We start from the raw sequence: 18,192 nt of genomic DNA on the forward strand, positions 1-18,192 counted from the left end.
AATGAAACTTAACATTTATTCGAACTTAAAATAATTAAAAAACTTAAATATTATCAAAACATACTTTCATAATACATATTATTGATCCCTTTATTCAAGTCAAGCTCTTTAAAATCATCAAAGATTGGATGTTTTGTAGCTTATTTTTATCTCTTGTTTGTAATCAAAATAAATATGTGTTAAGGTTTTTCCTAATATTGTTCTGAAGCTGTTTTCTTGTGGCATTTTAAATTAATTACTATTTAAACGGGAATAAGCCACAATTAAAGGTTAAAATACGTTTATTGGCTCAATTTCCACTTCGGAAATCGTTCTCAAAATACAAAATACGGTATTTTGAGAACGATTTCCGTAGTGGAAATTGAAACGTCAATAAACGTATTTTAACCTTTAATTGTGGCTTATTCCCATTTAAATAGTAATTAAGGCTTTTCCGTCATCTATATTTTCTTTCGTTGTTTGTTTACTCAAATAATGACTATAAATATATTCATATTATATATTTATATTATAAATATATAAATTCGAGGTGTACTATTGATGTGACGTTTTACTCCTTCTGTCAAGTCAATTGGCACTTTCTGATGTTTTTCATGTTTACCTCTCTGTTTACCTTCTAGTATACCAGTTATATTATTATTTTTCTTCTTAATAACTGTTCTGATACATCTATCTGTTATATTTAATGTATTTTTAAAAAATGTTTTACATATTTTGCTTCTAGTACCATTGACATCAAAATAGAACGCACTTTTTAACTTTTTAGTCGAATCTGCTTTCTTGTATTGATACTTTGGATGGATCTCTTCAATATTACGCGCGATATATTCTCTTTGTCTGATCAGCGAAGCCATTCCCCAATAATCATGGAATAATCGTTTTCTTGATTCCTTATTATTTTTTCGGGGCATTTCAAGCGACAACTTAATTCACAAGAACCTTTTATAGTTTTAGCTGGGAACACCTTTTTTGATCTAGAACTCGAAACATATTCTTGTCCAGAGTCTTTTAACTTTTGACGATCCTATTTCCAATTGCGGATGGAATATCCTCCACGGCATTATTATTTACAATCCGAACATTTTCATTATCTGTTATAGTTAGCAACTCATCACCAATGTCGTTAGATATAACATATGTTCATTAAAATCCTCGTTAAAAGCATTGAATTATTTTCATTTATAATTGTCGTCAAATCACCACTATTTTTACTTACTACTTCTTCATGTATGATTATTTCGTTCTCAAGAAAGTTCTGATTTTTTTAAGTTATACTTCTATACGTGCGCTCCACGTTGGAAATTTGTATGGGAGTGAATCTGTGAAATCATTACATATGTAAGATAATGAGTAAGAGAGAGACAGAAGATATATTTTCTCTCTCTTCCTCTCTCGAATATAAAAATGTTCCTTTTGTATATATAATTTAATATTATTTATATTATATAAAGATATACAGTGAAGAGTGCCTTAAGAACCGGCAAAATAACGCAAAAGATAGAAAACATAATACGTTGTGAAATAAAAAGAGATGAAAGTAGTAGAGGTGGGAAATTATCGATAGAAACCTCTAATTTACATAAAGTAAAAACTGATTGAAGGCAATAAAGCAAATGTAAGTAAACAGTTTAATTAGTAGTAATTTGATAAATACAGAATAACAAGCTATGATAATTCTGTATTGAGAAGAGTGTATGCGACGTCTCAAATCACAGTTTATTATTGATCAATACTTTAATTTTGGATAAAAACATACTCGTACTTGAACTGTTTTTACTTACATTACGTGATACGTATTACTATGACTGAAGTCAACCAGCTCATAAGCTAACGTCTAAAGGTGAGAAACTTTCGATAGATCTAATGTAATGTAAAGTAAATTATAGGTTTATATCGATAATTTCTCACCTCTACTACTTACATCTCTTTTTATTTCACAACGTATTATGTTTTCTATCTTTTGCGTTATTTTGCCGGTTCTTAAGGCACTCATCCCTGTATATACATATAATATTATACATATAATAAAATATTTATTAATATTATTATTTATGTGATATGTTTTGTATTATTTATTCAATATTCATAATTATATTAGTCTTTTGTATTTCAATATAATAATCTCAATAAATCACTGTATGATCCAGAACTGTCAATTTTGAAATACGTTTGTGTCATGTCCTCGGTAGTATAGTAGTCAGTATCCCCGCCTGTCACGCAGGAGACCGGGGTTCGATTCCCAGTCGGGGAGGACTTTTTTATTAATATTATTACATTGTCATTTTTAAATACTTATGGATATTGCATTTTAATTTGTATTGTATTATATGGAATTATGTTGCACATTTTTAAATACTTATGAATATTGCAGTTTAATTTGTATTGTATTATTATATTAATAACAAAATAAACAATGAATTTTACTGCAGAGTATGTGTAAAAAAATTTTTGCATTCTACTCCTTTCATACATATATGAAAATAAAAATATACATTTTCATCAAAATATTGATTCAATCCTTCATTGTTAGTAAGTTGTTATTAATTCCGTTTCTCTTTCTGCTATGTCTTACCTATAGAATTACATATGTAATGATTGTGCAGATGGACTCCCAAATAAATTTGTAACCGCGAATGCGTGTATAGAAGTGTAACTTCCACCAACAGTCCCACTGGACTGTCACACCCGTTTTTTTCGTCTACGTAACCTACACATTTAGTGAAAGAATGCGAGGAAGAACTTAAAGAACACGTAGAAGATCTTGTAGAACAGGAGGACGAGCTGGAAGAAGATGAAGATCTGGAAGTAGATGAAGAGTTAGATTTGCGGCATCTTTTTTTGGGGGTGCGTAGGTTCTGTCATCGTCCCAAGCGGGTGAAAAGTCAGCACTGTCATCACTGGGTAAGTTTTCATTGTTAAACGAACCGAAGTCGTTGCTGTATGTTTGTAAATGGTTGGATTTACTTTCTGTAAAAACTAAACTTCGGCATTTTTCTTCCATTTTTTCAGGTACTTGGATTTTGACTACCTCTATTTTGAGCTACTAATTGTCCAGTAATGAGTGATTGAGTAATTGTCCAGAGTAATGTGAATTGTCCATGATTATAACCCCTTAAACAAAAAAAGTCGATGCAGTTAGCGATATTTTGATGGTGTATTTAACAATAAAATTGTGTACTTTTTCAAGAAATAATCACAGTTACTTATGTTACATTATTATAAAACCACTACACACGAGAAACTGCAAATGTCTTTTATTTATTCAAATACAGCATGATTCTCCTATTATTTTTACTAAAAGACTGACATTAAACTAAATTTGACATTTATCGAGTTACAAAAACAGTATAATCTCATTCCATTCCTTAGAAAAAATGGCACTTAACGAATAATGCTATTATTTAATTCGTTGGTATAAGAACTTAGTCATTTAGGTTATTCAAAAACCGACACTATACTTAAAATGTCAGTTTTTCATTCATTAACTAGGCAGAATAACTGTACATAATTTACGTGAAAACCGGCACTAAACAAAAAATGTCACTTTTTTACTTACCCTGACGTACTTCTCCCTCAACAACCCGCCGGAAAATGATATAGTCCCACTTTCTAAATTACCACTTTGACAAAACACCTAAAAGTCAAAAGTGACACCAGCGACTTCTAGGAGAAACTATGCGAGCAATTAGAACAGGAGTCCCTGCAATAGGAGCGTTTAGTCAAAAGTAATGCAGATGTCGCTATAACTAAAAATTTATGTTTTCAGTATAGTGCCACTTTTGTTTTCAAGGTGCGATAATATGATGACAAAGATTTAAAATTACAAGGCAGTAAAATCATTATAACAATACAAAATTTAAAGTCAAACATAATCGGTAATGAAACTGGACAGAAACGATATTATTAAACGACAATATAAATGTCTCACAAAAACTAAATAGAAATCACAAAAATGTTGATACTTCGGTTTTTTTTTACCTTAGGTTCAAGACCTATTTAGCCAGAGACAATTGGTTGAATACGTAAAAATAATTAACTCCTACACTTCCTTTAAATTCATTTCTGACAATTTCCTAACCGTTCGTTTATTAACTCAATTCCCTAACCTTCCCATTGAAAACACTATTGGGTGACTATACAAAAAGATTGAACAGGAACACACGCTTCACGCTAAGGTGCCCTTAGTAGCGACTTTTGTTTACACAAACAATACAGACAACGGTTAAAGGTAAATGACAAAAGGAAAGACAATGGAAAATACTACAACCAACGTCCTACCATGTCGGATTCAAATAACACTGAAAAAGCCAGTTTGGATTTTCCGTTTTAATCTTCAATTTTCAATCGAGACCTTTTCAAAACAAATTTTCTCAAAAAACCTTCACTACTCTCGATCATTCGTTTTTAGTCATCATATATTTACTCTAGGCACGTTTAATCATGATACTATGACTAACAAGATAGGATCTTCTCGTAGCACAAAATCTGTCGTATTCGCGCATGCCGTCATTGAAGAAAATCGAGTTCTTGTTATAGTTAAATGGGATTTTTATGCATTCTGTCATGAAATTATTCAATTAGCAAAATAATAATATTAAATAAAGGTTTAATAATTACAATAATCGTACACAAAAGGATATCTCCAAACTATTTATTAAAGATTATTTATTGACATATACAAAAAACTGCCATTACGAACGTGCAACTCTCCAATTGCGTCACGACTTATGCGCAATATCTTATCTTCTTAATCATAGTATCATGCGTTTAATATAGACATTAAATGAGAAGTAAAAAATTAAAAGAATATCTGTCACTAAAAGATTCGATTCGTAACGATTGTCGAAATGTAATAAAAGTTACAAATATCATCCGTTAAATAACAACATTAAATCAACCGTTTGAATTTTTATAATTCTCGTTTTAAAATAATTTCATATAAATACAATTATTATTTTTAAAACGTATTATTTAGTTTATATTCTATAATAATTAAATTTTTTATCAAACAATATTTATATTTTATTATTAATATTTAGTCTTAATTTGACAGCTCATTTGTCATATGTAAACAACGTATGCTTTGTTAATACGTTAACAGGTGGCGTTCGGAGCAAACATAATAATTTATTGAATTTGTTTAAAAGGTAAACACATCGATCGAGGTAATTATAATTCGTAGTCGGTATTCGTAATTTAAAATGCAAACACGTAATTAATTCATCACGTCTTAATATATATTTAATATCCTCTCCAACAGTAAAGATCTAGTTGTGAAAGACGTATCGCCAATCAATTCAGCTATTAAGATGGTGGCGATACGAGATATATCGAATAACATTTTACTTGTACTAAGTTAAGCTGAAAAAAGATAAAGAGATAAAATGTAAAATTGATATGGCTCGTGCAACTTTTTTAAAAATTAGGTCACTTTTAGATAGTTTGGTAAGATAATTTGAAACTTCAACTTCGGAAATGCATGATTAAATGTGAAATATCATCAGTTGACTTATATGATGACGAAACATGGACCTTAAAAATATCTACTAATAACAGTTTGAGGTTTTTAAAATGTGGTAAATACCTGGGACATGAAATTATGATTGGCAGGGATAACCAGACTCATGAACTGAAGAGAAGAATCGGCCTTGGGTGGGCAGCATTTGGAAAACTGAGAGAAACTTTTAAAAGTGAGCTGCCCACATGCCTAAAGAGAAAGGTATTTGATCAGTGCGTCCTGCCAGTCTTGACGTACGGAGCAGAAACACTTACCTTAACAAAAGCAGCAGCTACCAAACTGAGAGTCACGCAGAGAAGAATGGAGCGGTCCATGTTAGGAATAACTCTGCGAGACAGAATAACCAACGAAGACATCCGGAGAAGAACCGGAGTGACTGACATCATCGAGAAGATAGCTAGACTAAAATGGAGATGGGCAGGACACATAGCCAGAATGACAGATGGGCGATGGACAAAGAGGTTATTGGAATGGAAGACAAGAGAAGCGTCGGTCGACCACCTACAAGATGGACTGACGATTTAAGAAGACTCAATAAAAACTGGATAAGAGCGGCGCAAGATAGACGGGGTTGGAAACATGAGGAAGAGGCCTATGTTCAGCAGTGGACTCTTGAGGCTTGATAGTATCACATCCAGGAAAATAGTATGTCTTTGACATATAATACGGGGTAAATAGTATAATATTCTTCGACTAGTTATGATGAGTTGAATCGACGGACGCAGGGGAAATTGTTAGAAAACAATCCTCATAGTTAACGAATGTTAGAGGATGGACCGAGATAAGAAGAGTCAAACAACTGTTCATTATAGCTAAAGACAGAGAAAATATCAGTGTTAATCCGTGCCTTTATCAAGTCCAAAGTCAAGGGGACTTTATAAAGGCACGTTAAAAAGAAGCTGGTCCAAAGTCCAAATTAAGCGATAGGTTGACTTTTTGGACCGATTGCATTACACAGTGGCGCACCCAGAATTTATCTGAGGGGGGGGGGGGGGGTTTTGAAATTTTCTTATGCTACCTCCATTTTGAGTCCCTAAAATTTGGGTTTTAGTTTAATGATGGCAGTGCCAAAGATTCAGGTATCTATTTTACTGCCTACGAACTAAAACACACTCTCTTACTTGTGCGCAGTTGACTGTCGCGCGTACCGTACTCCGAAAGTGGGGTGGCCGCTGTAAGGGTGACGACATTTTTGGAACACTCCCTTCTCTTATCTAGATCTTGTCTATTGTTCTGAAGCTATTTTCTTGTGGCATTTTAAAGTAATTACTATTTTAATGGGAATAAGCCACAATTGAAGGTTAAAATAAGTTTGGTGACGTTTGACATTAATCCAACTTGTAAATACAATAGATTTTGGAGACGGCTATCGCCGTATTTCCGTTCTCCTCCGCCAATCCTCCCGGTCCAAGGCATGCTTCCCCTCCAAACCTCTCGATTGCATCGCTCTTCTAATTCCTTCATTCCATGAGCGTCGATGTCTACATCTTTTTCTTCTTCCAGGGGGCTTCCATTTGTGAAGTTTTTGGGGCCAACGTTTGTCAGGCATTCTCAATAGGTGTCCAAACCATTTTGAACCTGTTCTTTCTATTCTGTCAATGACCGTTTCTGTAGCATTTATGTTATTTCTTATAGATTCGTTGGTCTTCCTTTCCTGCCTTGATGTTCTAGCACTTCTTCTCAAATAATCCATTTCAACTGCCAACAATCTTCTCTTCAGGTCTGCATTAATTGTCCATACTTCAGAGCCATAACAAAGAACTGATTTAACCATGGTTTGCCCTATTCTTTTTTTGTTCCTTTTTGAAATATTGCAATCCCACCATAAGGAGTTCAGACATCCTACAATTTTACGTCCCTGATTAATTCGGTGTTTAATTTCGGTTTCTATCAAGCCGTTCTTAGCAATGAGTGCACCTATATATTTAAATTTTTCCACTTGTTTGATTTCCATCTCCTCGTCTATCAACACTTCAAACCTAGCATCTGAATTGATAACTAAATATTCTGTTTTCTTCATGCTGACTTGTAACCTCCATTTTACATATTGTCTGTATAGACGCTTTATCATAAATTCTAGATCATAAGAATCTTGAGCTAGGATGATTTGGTTATCCATAAAGTTCAGGGAGAACAGTACGTCATTTCCTATGGTAATTCCCATTCCCTGGCAGTGGTTTTTCCAATTTTGGAGGGCTCCCTTATTAAATAAATTAAACAGTAAGGGTGACATACTGCATCCTTGTTTTAGTCCTTTAGTTACTTTTATTGACTCTGATAGTCTATTTCCGATTTTTAGGTAAGTAGTGTTATCCCTGTATACTTCTGTGATTATTATTAAAAGGTATGGACTAATGTCGAGTTGTTATAAAGCTTGCCACAATTTAAGTCTTTTGGAACTGTATCATACGCATTTTCTAGGCCGATGAAGGCTAGATGTACTTCGGTACCAACCGCTATTCTATATATATATATATATATATATATATATATATATATATATATATATATATATATATATATATATATAACGAGTTTATTACAGCTGCCGCCGTTTCTCGCAACCTAGCTTCCAACGCTTGCGATCGTTCCAGTCATCTACTTGTAGACCCCTATCTTCCATTGCATCTTTTACTTCTTGTCTCCACGATCTTCTTGGTCTTCCCTTTTTCCTGCGGTTGGTGGGGATCCACTGTAACATTCTCTTTGGCCATCGTTGATCATTCATCCTTTCTACTTGGCCATACCATTTCAGCCTTTTGCATTCTATAGTTTCCAGGACGTCAATGTCTATGCCCATACGCTCTCTGATTTCAGTATTCCTTACTCTATCTCTTCTAGTGAGTTGGCAACATCTTCTCCAATAATTATTGCTTTTATTTTGGATGCGTCATTTTTATTTATTACCCAAAGCTCTGAACCATATGTAGCAATGCTTTCTATGATACTTTTGTATATCCTAATTTTTGTGTTTCGGGTGATGTGGTTATTCCAAAGTATACTATTCAGTTGACGTATTGCTGAATTTCCTTGACCAATTCTAGTAGCTATTTCTTTTGTATTCCGACCATTGTTTGTAATGTTTACACCGAGATATTTATAGCTATCAGTATTTTGAATTTGTTTGCTTCCTAGTTCTAAGTGCTTTCCTTCACCTCCCACTACTACGTACTTAGTATATTCTTCATCTATTTTTCGTAACATGTAGTGGATATCATCTTGATCTTCTGCAAGTATTACTTGGTCATCAGCAAAATGCAAGCTGTACAGTGTATGGTCTCCAATTTTAACACCCATAGGTTCACATTTTCTTTTCCAAATATCCAAAACCCCCTCCAAATAAATCTTAAAGAGTGTAGGTGCAATGCAGCAGCCTTGGCGAAGTCCTTTGGTCACTTTTATCTTTTTTGTCACTTTTTGTCCAATCTTTAGATTCTTTAGATCTTTAGAAGACCGCTATTCTTTTTTCTATTAATGGAGTATAAACAACTTATCATGCAAGATCAAAGATCAAAGATTCAAACGTCAATAAACTTATTTTAACCTTCAATTGCGGCTTATTCCCATTAAAATAGTAATTAGATCTTATCTCTGTCGTTGGCCCGGTTGGTGTTTCTCTATTCCATCCCTCCGTACTTCCCGTCATCTTCACGATCATCTCTCCTACAGTCACAGGGTTCATACCAATTTTTTTATACATTATGTTTCAGTCCCTTAGGCTCGGGATCAGCATCTTGGTCCACTGGGCAACATCTTTCTTGTTGTTCCACTCTTCTTGCCATCTTTCCATTAATCTTTCCCTTTATTCTTTTTTTTATAGCTATCAAATGCTCTCCTCTCTCATAGAGATGTCTCTTTTCTACTGCTAACACATGCAAAGGAATACAACCCGTGATAGTCCACAAGGCCGCCACAGATACAGTCCTGTAGGCGCATGCTATTCGCGACAGACTCGTTCTGTCTACTTTTGTCATAAGCCTAATATTAGGTATCTATATCTAAATATAATGAAAAATATTAATAATTATTGTGTATTTATACAATAATTATTGTGTTCTACATATTTAAAGTGGTAATTTAATTATTCAATTAGGGTTTTGAATATTTTGTATTGTGTGTGAAAGACAAGTCACATTTTCCTACTATTCTTTATATATTTTTTACTTTATATGTCCTGGGGGGGGGGGGGTTTCTGGGTGCGCCACAGGCATTACATATTATTTTTATTGTATTCTAAAAACATCTAGAGTTAATGAAAATTCATGATCCTGTGTCATTTGGCACACTTAAACAATGGTTTACAAATAAACAACATGTCAAAACTGATCTAATAAAGAAATAAAATAAAAATTTGTCATTATTTTTGTTTTCGCGATGTTTACACTTAAACCTACGTATTCTGTAACACAAAAGGCATATAACCACTATAAACGAATCAAAAATGAAACGAATACTTTAGTTAGACAAGTAAAAAAGGAAATATGGAGAATGATCAGAGAACAAAGAAAAGAAATGAACGAACTGATAAAAACGAAACACATCTAGTTTAACACAATTTAAATATCTAGGCATTACGTTATCTAGCTACGGAACAGAAGTAGAAGATCAAGTGAACAGAGCAAACAGAGCCACAGGTTGCTTGAATGAAACAATATGGAGAAAGAAAAATATCGGAAAAGAAATAAAAGGCAGAACTTGCAAAACAGTCAAACAACTCAGAGAACAAAGAAAAGAAATGAACGAACTGATAAAAACGAAACACATCTAGTTTAACACAATTTAAATATCTAGGCATTACGTTATCTAGCTACGGAACAGAAGTAGAAGATCAAGTGAACAGAGCCACAGGTTGCTTGAATGAAACAATATGGAGAAAGAAAAATATCGGAAAAGAAATAAAAGGCAGAACTTGCAAAACAGTCAAACAACTTACAAAAAACTCAATGACATACGCGGTAGAAACAGTAGAAACACAACCTGACACAGAGAGGACAAAAAGGATGTTAGAAACAGCAGAGATGAAAACACTTAGTAAAAAAAAAAGATAAAACACTATGGGACAGAGCAATAAATACAGATATACGACATAGATGCAAGGTGGAGAACATCAAGGACTGGGTCAGAAATAGAAGAGTAGAAAGGAACGATCATATAAGCCGAATGGCAACAAATAGAGTAGTAAAGAGGTAAGAGACGGTTCCCCAATAGGAAGACCACGAAAATGATGTAAAGACAACTTACTGGAGGCACATTGAAAAACAGACAGCGTCGTCTCTACATTAAAAAAATAAGTCAGTTTAAATAGAAAAAGGGATAAAGTACGTACCAGTGACAGACATAAAAGTTTTGAAGACACCTTATTCTCTTAAAAGGGCACTGTATATATACGCTTGTATACAAGATATTTTTGAGTGACATTCATCAGCTGTAATTTAAACACCATTTTGTTATTCTTTATATAATATGCATACATTTAAATCTAGTATTATTCCGAAATTTGAATGATGTGTAATAATCTGGTAAAAATTTTCTTCGACTTGTCCAAAATTTATCCAAATAATATAAATAAAAAATTATTTAATATAAAAATATTGTTAACAGTTCGAAGCAGCCCTTATTTTGCACCTAAGTATATTCATTAGCAGATTGCTAGAATTGCAGATAAAAAAGAAGGCCAGATAGATAAACTTCGAGGAGTAACACCGCGAAATAATCTTACTTTACCAATCGCGCTTTTGAATTTCACAGTGACTTCGAAAAAGTTGAAATACTATGTGGAACTCTGGCACAATAAAAATCTTACAAAATAGTCGAATTGAGAATACAGAAGTACAGAGAGCGTAAATAAAAAATACGGAACTAGAATAAAATTGAACAATGAAACGAAACCAAATCTATAATTTATTCTTGGTGAATTAGATAGCGCAGTCAGAAAAATAGGCCAGAGGATAAATCTCAGTAAAACGCAAACTGTGACAAACAGATGAAAATGCCTTGATTATTTGATATTTGTGGCAAACTAACAAGTAAATTTAATAACTCAATGGCTCACTGGTAAGAACTTTAACATGCGAGTATAAAAACTCAGAGTATTTCACGGGTTCCAACACTAGTCGGTATGGGAATTTTTCCTAAAAAAAAAGAAAAATTTCCATGGTTATCGGATCGGTACTGGTTGTAGGTACCCTCAAGTTAGTATATAATATGCGAGTTTCTGTACAGGCATGAGGTGTGGTACGTGGATTCATAAAAGGGAATTCGGATTATTAATGGACAAAATATATCATGGAATCCACTTATTCAAGCAGAGGGTTGAAATTAGAGGTTGAATTAGATTGTATCTGCTGCCCCTGAACGATATGAAGTATCGAAGATTATAATAAGACTAGGAGGATTTCATTTGCTTATATCATTTTTTGGAGCAATCGGTTATATTATGCAAAGAAGTGATTTAAAGGAAGTACTCGCTAAAGTCTATGCACCCAAAATCTTTAGAGAAAATGCTTAATGGCCATGCTTACGCGAGAGCAGTTAGAGCTCATACAATACTTCAACTTACTTTAGCATTAAGAATATTAAAGAACTTACTATCCTAAATAAGAAAATATCCTAAATAACATTCTTTCAAAATATGTGGAAAATTACTAACGGATCGAGGCATGAGACCCAACAGCACAATCATGGGTACAATACTTTCGGATGGTATCCATTGCAAAGGAGTTTAGTAAATTAGAACTTATAGGAGATTGAACTGCGTTAAAGAAATGCTGCCTTATTTCCATGCATCTGGACATTTACCTTATACTAAGTCTGCGCACTTGTACTTACCTACAAGACATGCTTCAATTGAACGAGTTAATGGATCCTAGTATTTATCAAATGTTTACAGAAGGATTTTTTACTGTCCGACGTTCTGAGTGTTCTGTTGGTTGTGGAACTTCAACAGATATGATTATTTAACAATCGACGGTAAAATCTATGAAAAGAGATGGGGGCATTTCTCGAGGAAGAAGTACGAAAAAAGTGTGATATATAAAGTATGGTTTACGGAATACATGCAATGAATACTGTGTGGAGGGGTTGGAAGTTCTTGCTAATGTTCAAATGGACACAACCGATTAGCATGTAGATGAAAGTGATTCGCGGAGTAAAAAAAATGTTAAAAAAATATTAAAAAACTTCTAGACTGGTTTTCATGACATGATACTTTTTCTAAAATTAATAAAATCGTATCTATTGCTTCTGGAGTTGTTGGTGACAATAAGATTAATTGCCACAAAGCTCATGAAGTCGGTATTGCTTTCATGTCTAGAATGGCAGGTCAAACATTTAATGATATAAAATTAAAACGTGCTGAAAAAGTACTTCCTTTTTTAGCTGCGAGTAGCACCTAAAAGTTCACGAAGAAGAAGTAGTTATAGACCCTGTATTATTATTTCAACGCATGAGTATCACTGAAACTTTTGAGGATGAGATTGAAAAATTTCTTGAGTATGAATTAGCCTATTCGATGTAGGTGGAATGCGTAAAATAACAAAGCTAGCAATTTACGATTTCTTCCAATCAATCAATACTACGGGTGATCGTATAAACGCTACTTATATTATTGATGGAGGATACCTAATACATCACGTTGTTTTTAGCCTTTAGCGTTATTTTTGATAAATATGTTCAGTATCTACGCAGACATTATGGGCTTACAGTGACGGTAGTATTTGTCGGCTACAGTGACTTGATAAAAAATATTAAAGCTGCAGAACAACGTCGTCGAACTACAAAAACATCATGGGGTTCCGAAATTATTACATTGCAGTGAAGATTGCAGTAAAACAAACTAAAAATGAAGCAGATATCCTCATAATTGAAAGAGCAATTGAAACATTTAATGCAACAAACACAACAATTGTAGTTGGTGAAGATGTTGATTTGTTAGTACTACTTACTGCAAGGACTCCAATGGATGAAGTTATTTATTTTCTGAAACCTGGAAGGGCACAACAGCTAACAGAAATATATTTTTCAAAAAGTTTATCTGCTTATCCCAAACGAAGAAACAAACTTCAACAAGTGATATGAAACAACTAGTAAGAGCGTAGAGGATAAATGGACTGCAATTGTTCATCGATTGTGATGCGAATGTACAACACCTAACAGGTGGTAGCACAAATACCAATGAAAGAGTTGAGTCAGTAAAACAAACAAACTTTCAAACTACTCAATGAAAGGAGGTAATTGATATAACAGTAACCACATCACTTCGCCAGAACTACTAAAAAATAACATGAACCAGATGAGGTATCTTGTCATTGATATATCTGTTTTGAAATAACAAATAATGAGCATGTATATAATACCTTCACTCTAATGCAGTTCTGGTGAAAACTGGCTTTTAACAAAAAAATGGTGGATTAGAATATGGTCTAATTTGAGTAGAATAAATTACCGGATTAGGAGATCTGTCCAATTCTTTTTCAGTAGAAAAACTACATTTTCAAAAATTATAAATACAAGTTGGGTACATATCAAGAGCATTAAGGCACATAAGGCTAACTTTTATACTCAAACGTAGCCAAACTGACATGAAAAAGACAAGTCTTTGAGATCGATAAGTTTGATATCATTTGTACTGGGGATTCTAAAAAAAACCTGCTCAATAGGCACATTAGCGATCGTGTTTGGTTAAAATTCCAATACATCAGGGCAATATGCGCATAGAGTAGGATTCTCTACGGAAAAGGGCACTGTCGTATCTCAGAGACAGGTATAGAGATTAAAGTACGTACTGGAAAACCAAGAGGTGATGCTGGGTGCATTTATAGATATAAAGGGAGCATTCGACAACTACTTATACTAAAAAATCAAAAGGATAATTCGGCTGATAGGAATAGATGGAACAAGCTGTGGGTAAATAGACTGCATGCTGAAGAGCCGCGTGATAATGCAACTGGAAATACAGTGTCAGCATAGTTAGTAAAGAGCTGTCCGCAGGGCGAGTCTTGTCTCATCTCTTGTGAAATCTTATCATGGAAGGGTTGATAGTTAGATTCAACAACGATAAAAATCATATCCTGGCCTGTTCAGACATGTTATATTAAATTTATCAAATGGTGGTAAAACCAAAAATTATATATGCATCAGAGGTATGGTGCCCAAAGGTTCAGCAAAAAAGTGGCATCCTCAAGCTAAGCAAGCTGACAAAAACTTGTTTGTCTTTGAATTACAGGGGCTCTGTACTGGACCTCTCTCCTCTGCACATCATTATAAGGGGAGGTAAGAGTGGGATATTATATACTGCGAGAACATCTGAGTAATGGTTAGAGCACAACATTATAAATGACATCAAGGATACCGAATGGATGATGATTTCTGATTTATTTATGATTTATAACAGACGTCTTCCAGAAAAAAAGCTTAAATGATGACTTGCTGCGTTAAAACCTATACCTAATATGGTTTTAAAGATTTTTAAGTATTAGAAAAGGTAATAATTTGTTGTCATTGTCTTCGTCATTTTAGTATGGGTTTTCTATTTTGACGTTCTGTAACAATAGTTTTTTATGAAGAGGTTATTAGCCTCCTCCTTTATTCGGGCTTGGCATCGTCAGCGAAATTATGGAGCTACCCTAAGTATCCAAATATATAAAGTTACCTTTTGGATCTAGTTATTTAAATTTTGAATAATTGCATTCTGTTTTGTTCGATAATGTACAGCTGGTACAGCTGGGGCTAAATAAACTGATACGTCTCTTAGTAAGATTTGATCATTTTGAGTAGTATATTTGATTAGTCTGACATTATATTATATTTATTATGACAGACAAATAATAAATTAAACAAACAAACGACAAACAATTGATTACCTATGTTAATTCATAAATTGTAATAATTATTAAGGTCTAAATTTTGATATTATTTTGAATTCTCGCATTTTATAAAGAAGTATAAAAATAGTTTTTACATAAAATAAGGTTGTCATTATTTTTATTATTATTAAGGAATAAAACAAACGACTTAACTCAACAATATATTAAAGCAAGAATTGTAACCAGATTAAAAGATAACAGGGCACTATCAGAGGCAGCAAAACATTTTAACATAAGCAGAACCACAGTTTTTTTTATTAATAAAACACTCTCGAAAGAAAGCAAGGGCCTGGAAGACCAAAATATATAGTAAATTTAGGTATGTAAAAATAAAATGAATATTTTGTAATATCTCGATCAGCATTGATAACAGCTTGTAGTCTTCGGTCCATCTGCGTGAAAGGAACTATGAAATTGTCTTCTTCAGAGAGCTCTTCCCAAACCTGTTGTATACCGTGCCACAGCTCTTCAGCATTTTAAGGAATAAAATTACGCCGATACAACCGTTTTATAATAACCCTCCAGACATTTTCGATTGGGTTTAAATCTGGACTGTAGCTCAGCCATGGTAAGGTTTAGATGTTGTTATTCTGGAGCCGCTGGTTTATTATGTTTGTAGTGTGAACAGGACAATTAATTATCTTGTTGGAGGATAAAATTATTTTCTGGATATACTGGGAAACATTATGTTTTCTAGAATATTTAGATAAGTCTGCCCACCAAACCTGCCATCAATACGCCATACCATTCCCATTCCTCTAGATGAAATCCATCCCCATACATTGGCTCTAAAATGACCAGCTGCTCGATATCTATGAACACATAGAGGATTAAATCAATTATTATATGGTCTCTACATCCCTATTTTGCCCTTTTTAGAGGATTGAAATATTTTCTCATCTGTAAATATATGACCCTGTCCTAAAAATCGTGATTTTGTAACTGTTGGTATAAAGCAAATATAAGTCTTGATAAATTAATAAAAAAAAACATAATACAATTAAGAAAATAAAAATAGAACAAAAAACAAAAAAAAATACAAAAAAAAACAAAAAACACAAAAAAAGAGAACAAAACAAAAAACAAAACAAGAGGATAATAAAAGAATAAACAAACAAAATAAAAATATATCAAAACAAAATTTATGTATCCATAAAAATATTAGCTATATGATTGATAACTGATACCAAAAAAATTTTGACTATAAATCTGCAATCACCAATAATTAAAATTCAGTCTATTTTAACAATAAACACAAACAAGTCTGGCTAATTGGCTCTACCAAAGCCATTTTTCAGAGAAAAAAGTCTTGATTGCTTCTGTTGTGTCTACTTTCCCGGAAACTGTGACAATTCTTGCGGTTTTTGCATCTTCAAAAGGATTCTCTTCTAATCTCTCCAAAAGTGTACGTACGATCTTCATAATCGGTAGATATTTTTGGTCTTCCAGAACCTTGCTCTCTTTCGATAGTTTTTTGTTCTCTCCATCTTTTATCAATATTAAGATAGATAAGATTAAGGCAGATAGTGACCAACCATCTTCTAATTTTGTTACAATTCTTGTTTTTAGTTATTTGCTAGCATGTGGAGACATTTTTTGAGGTTAAACAGATATCTGACAAATTTTAAGATTTTAAGAAGAATTTATCCTTCAAAATACACTGCCCAATTTTAGACAAAATACGCTAGGAACCAGCTGTAGGAGAGTGGTAGGAACACTGAGACGAAAAAATTTCAATGCCAATATCTTTTTTATTAAATGCTACTTTAAACTTGTACAATGATATTTGGTATATAAATAAGAACTGAAAAATCATGTCGTTTTCTCATAAAAATTAATGTTAAAACCTCAAAAATATAAAAATTAAAAATTAGTAAATGTCTCACTGTTCCTTTCAATGTGGGAACACTGAGACGTAACAATTAACATTATTTGACGTTAAGACTATCAAAGTTTAATTCAAATTTTAAAAGCGAACTTTGGCGCTTGGTTAACCCTTGCATTAAAGGGGGCGGCAAAATCATTTTAATGTCTCTTTTTAATACATGTGAGACATCTGGGACAACTGGAAAGAAGAACCTATTTTCACATTTAGCGCTTTTTCGCAAAAACGATATTTTAAAATCATTTTCTTTTATTTGAGACAAGACTTTGCCTACATAATATGTCTTTTGCTTAGAGTTAAATTCAACGAGCACATAATTCCCATCATTTGGACAGCGATCAAGATCTTCGAAAATAATTGGTTCTGGATCTTCACCAATAAAATCCTCCCCTCCGCTGAAATCTTGTAGTTCCATCTCATTTTCGTCTTGCTCGTCAGAATCACTATCTAATACGCGCCGTGCTACTTTTTTCTGTTTTGGTGTTTTTTCTTTAGATTTAATCAGCTCCATTTTTTCCGGGGTATCCGTAGCTATCATCGTCCTTCCTTTGCGTCTTTTGTTGCCCTCTACAGATTTTCTTGTCGGAGCTTTAGGATAACCCTTAAAAACTGTTGACTAACAAAGGTTTTAGTAGTAGTAGCAGTATGACTTGGACCTGGATTTTCTACATCTGGAGATTCACTTATCTTTTCAGCAGCAGCTTCAACTGCAACAAGCGGCCTATCTGTCACAAAACTTGACAAAAAATCTTCTTCAGCGAAGACATGCCGATCGAATGGAAATATTCCAGATTTTCGAAAAGCGCTTGCGATGTTAACTGGCGTCATTGCTCGTGGATATGCTGTGCCCACACAGGCTGCTACGTTGTAAATTGTAAATGTCTGACCGGGATGGTTTATCATCCATGCATCTACTGCAGCATTGT

The sequence above is a fragment of the Diabrotica undecimpunctata genome, chromosome 1 (genome assembly GCF_040954645.1).
Source record: "Diabrotica undecimpunctata isolate CICGRU chromosome 1, icDiaUnde3, whole genome shotgun sequence".
Classification (NCBI taxonomy): Eukaryota; Metazoa; Arthropoda; class Insecta; order Coleoptera; family Chrysomelidae; genus Diabrotica; species Diabrotica undecimpunctata.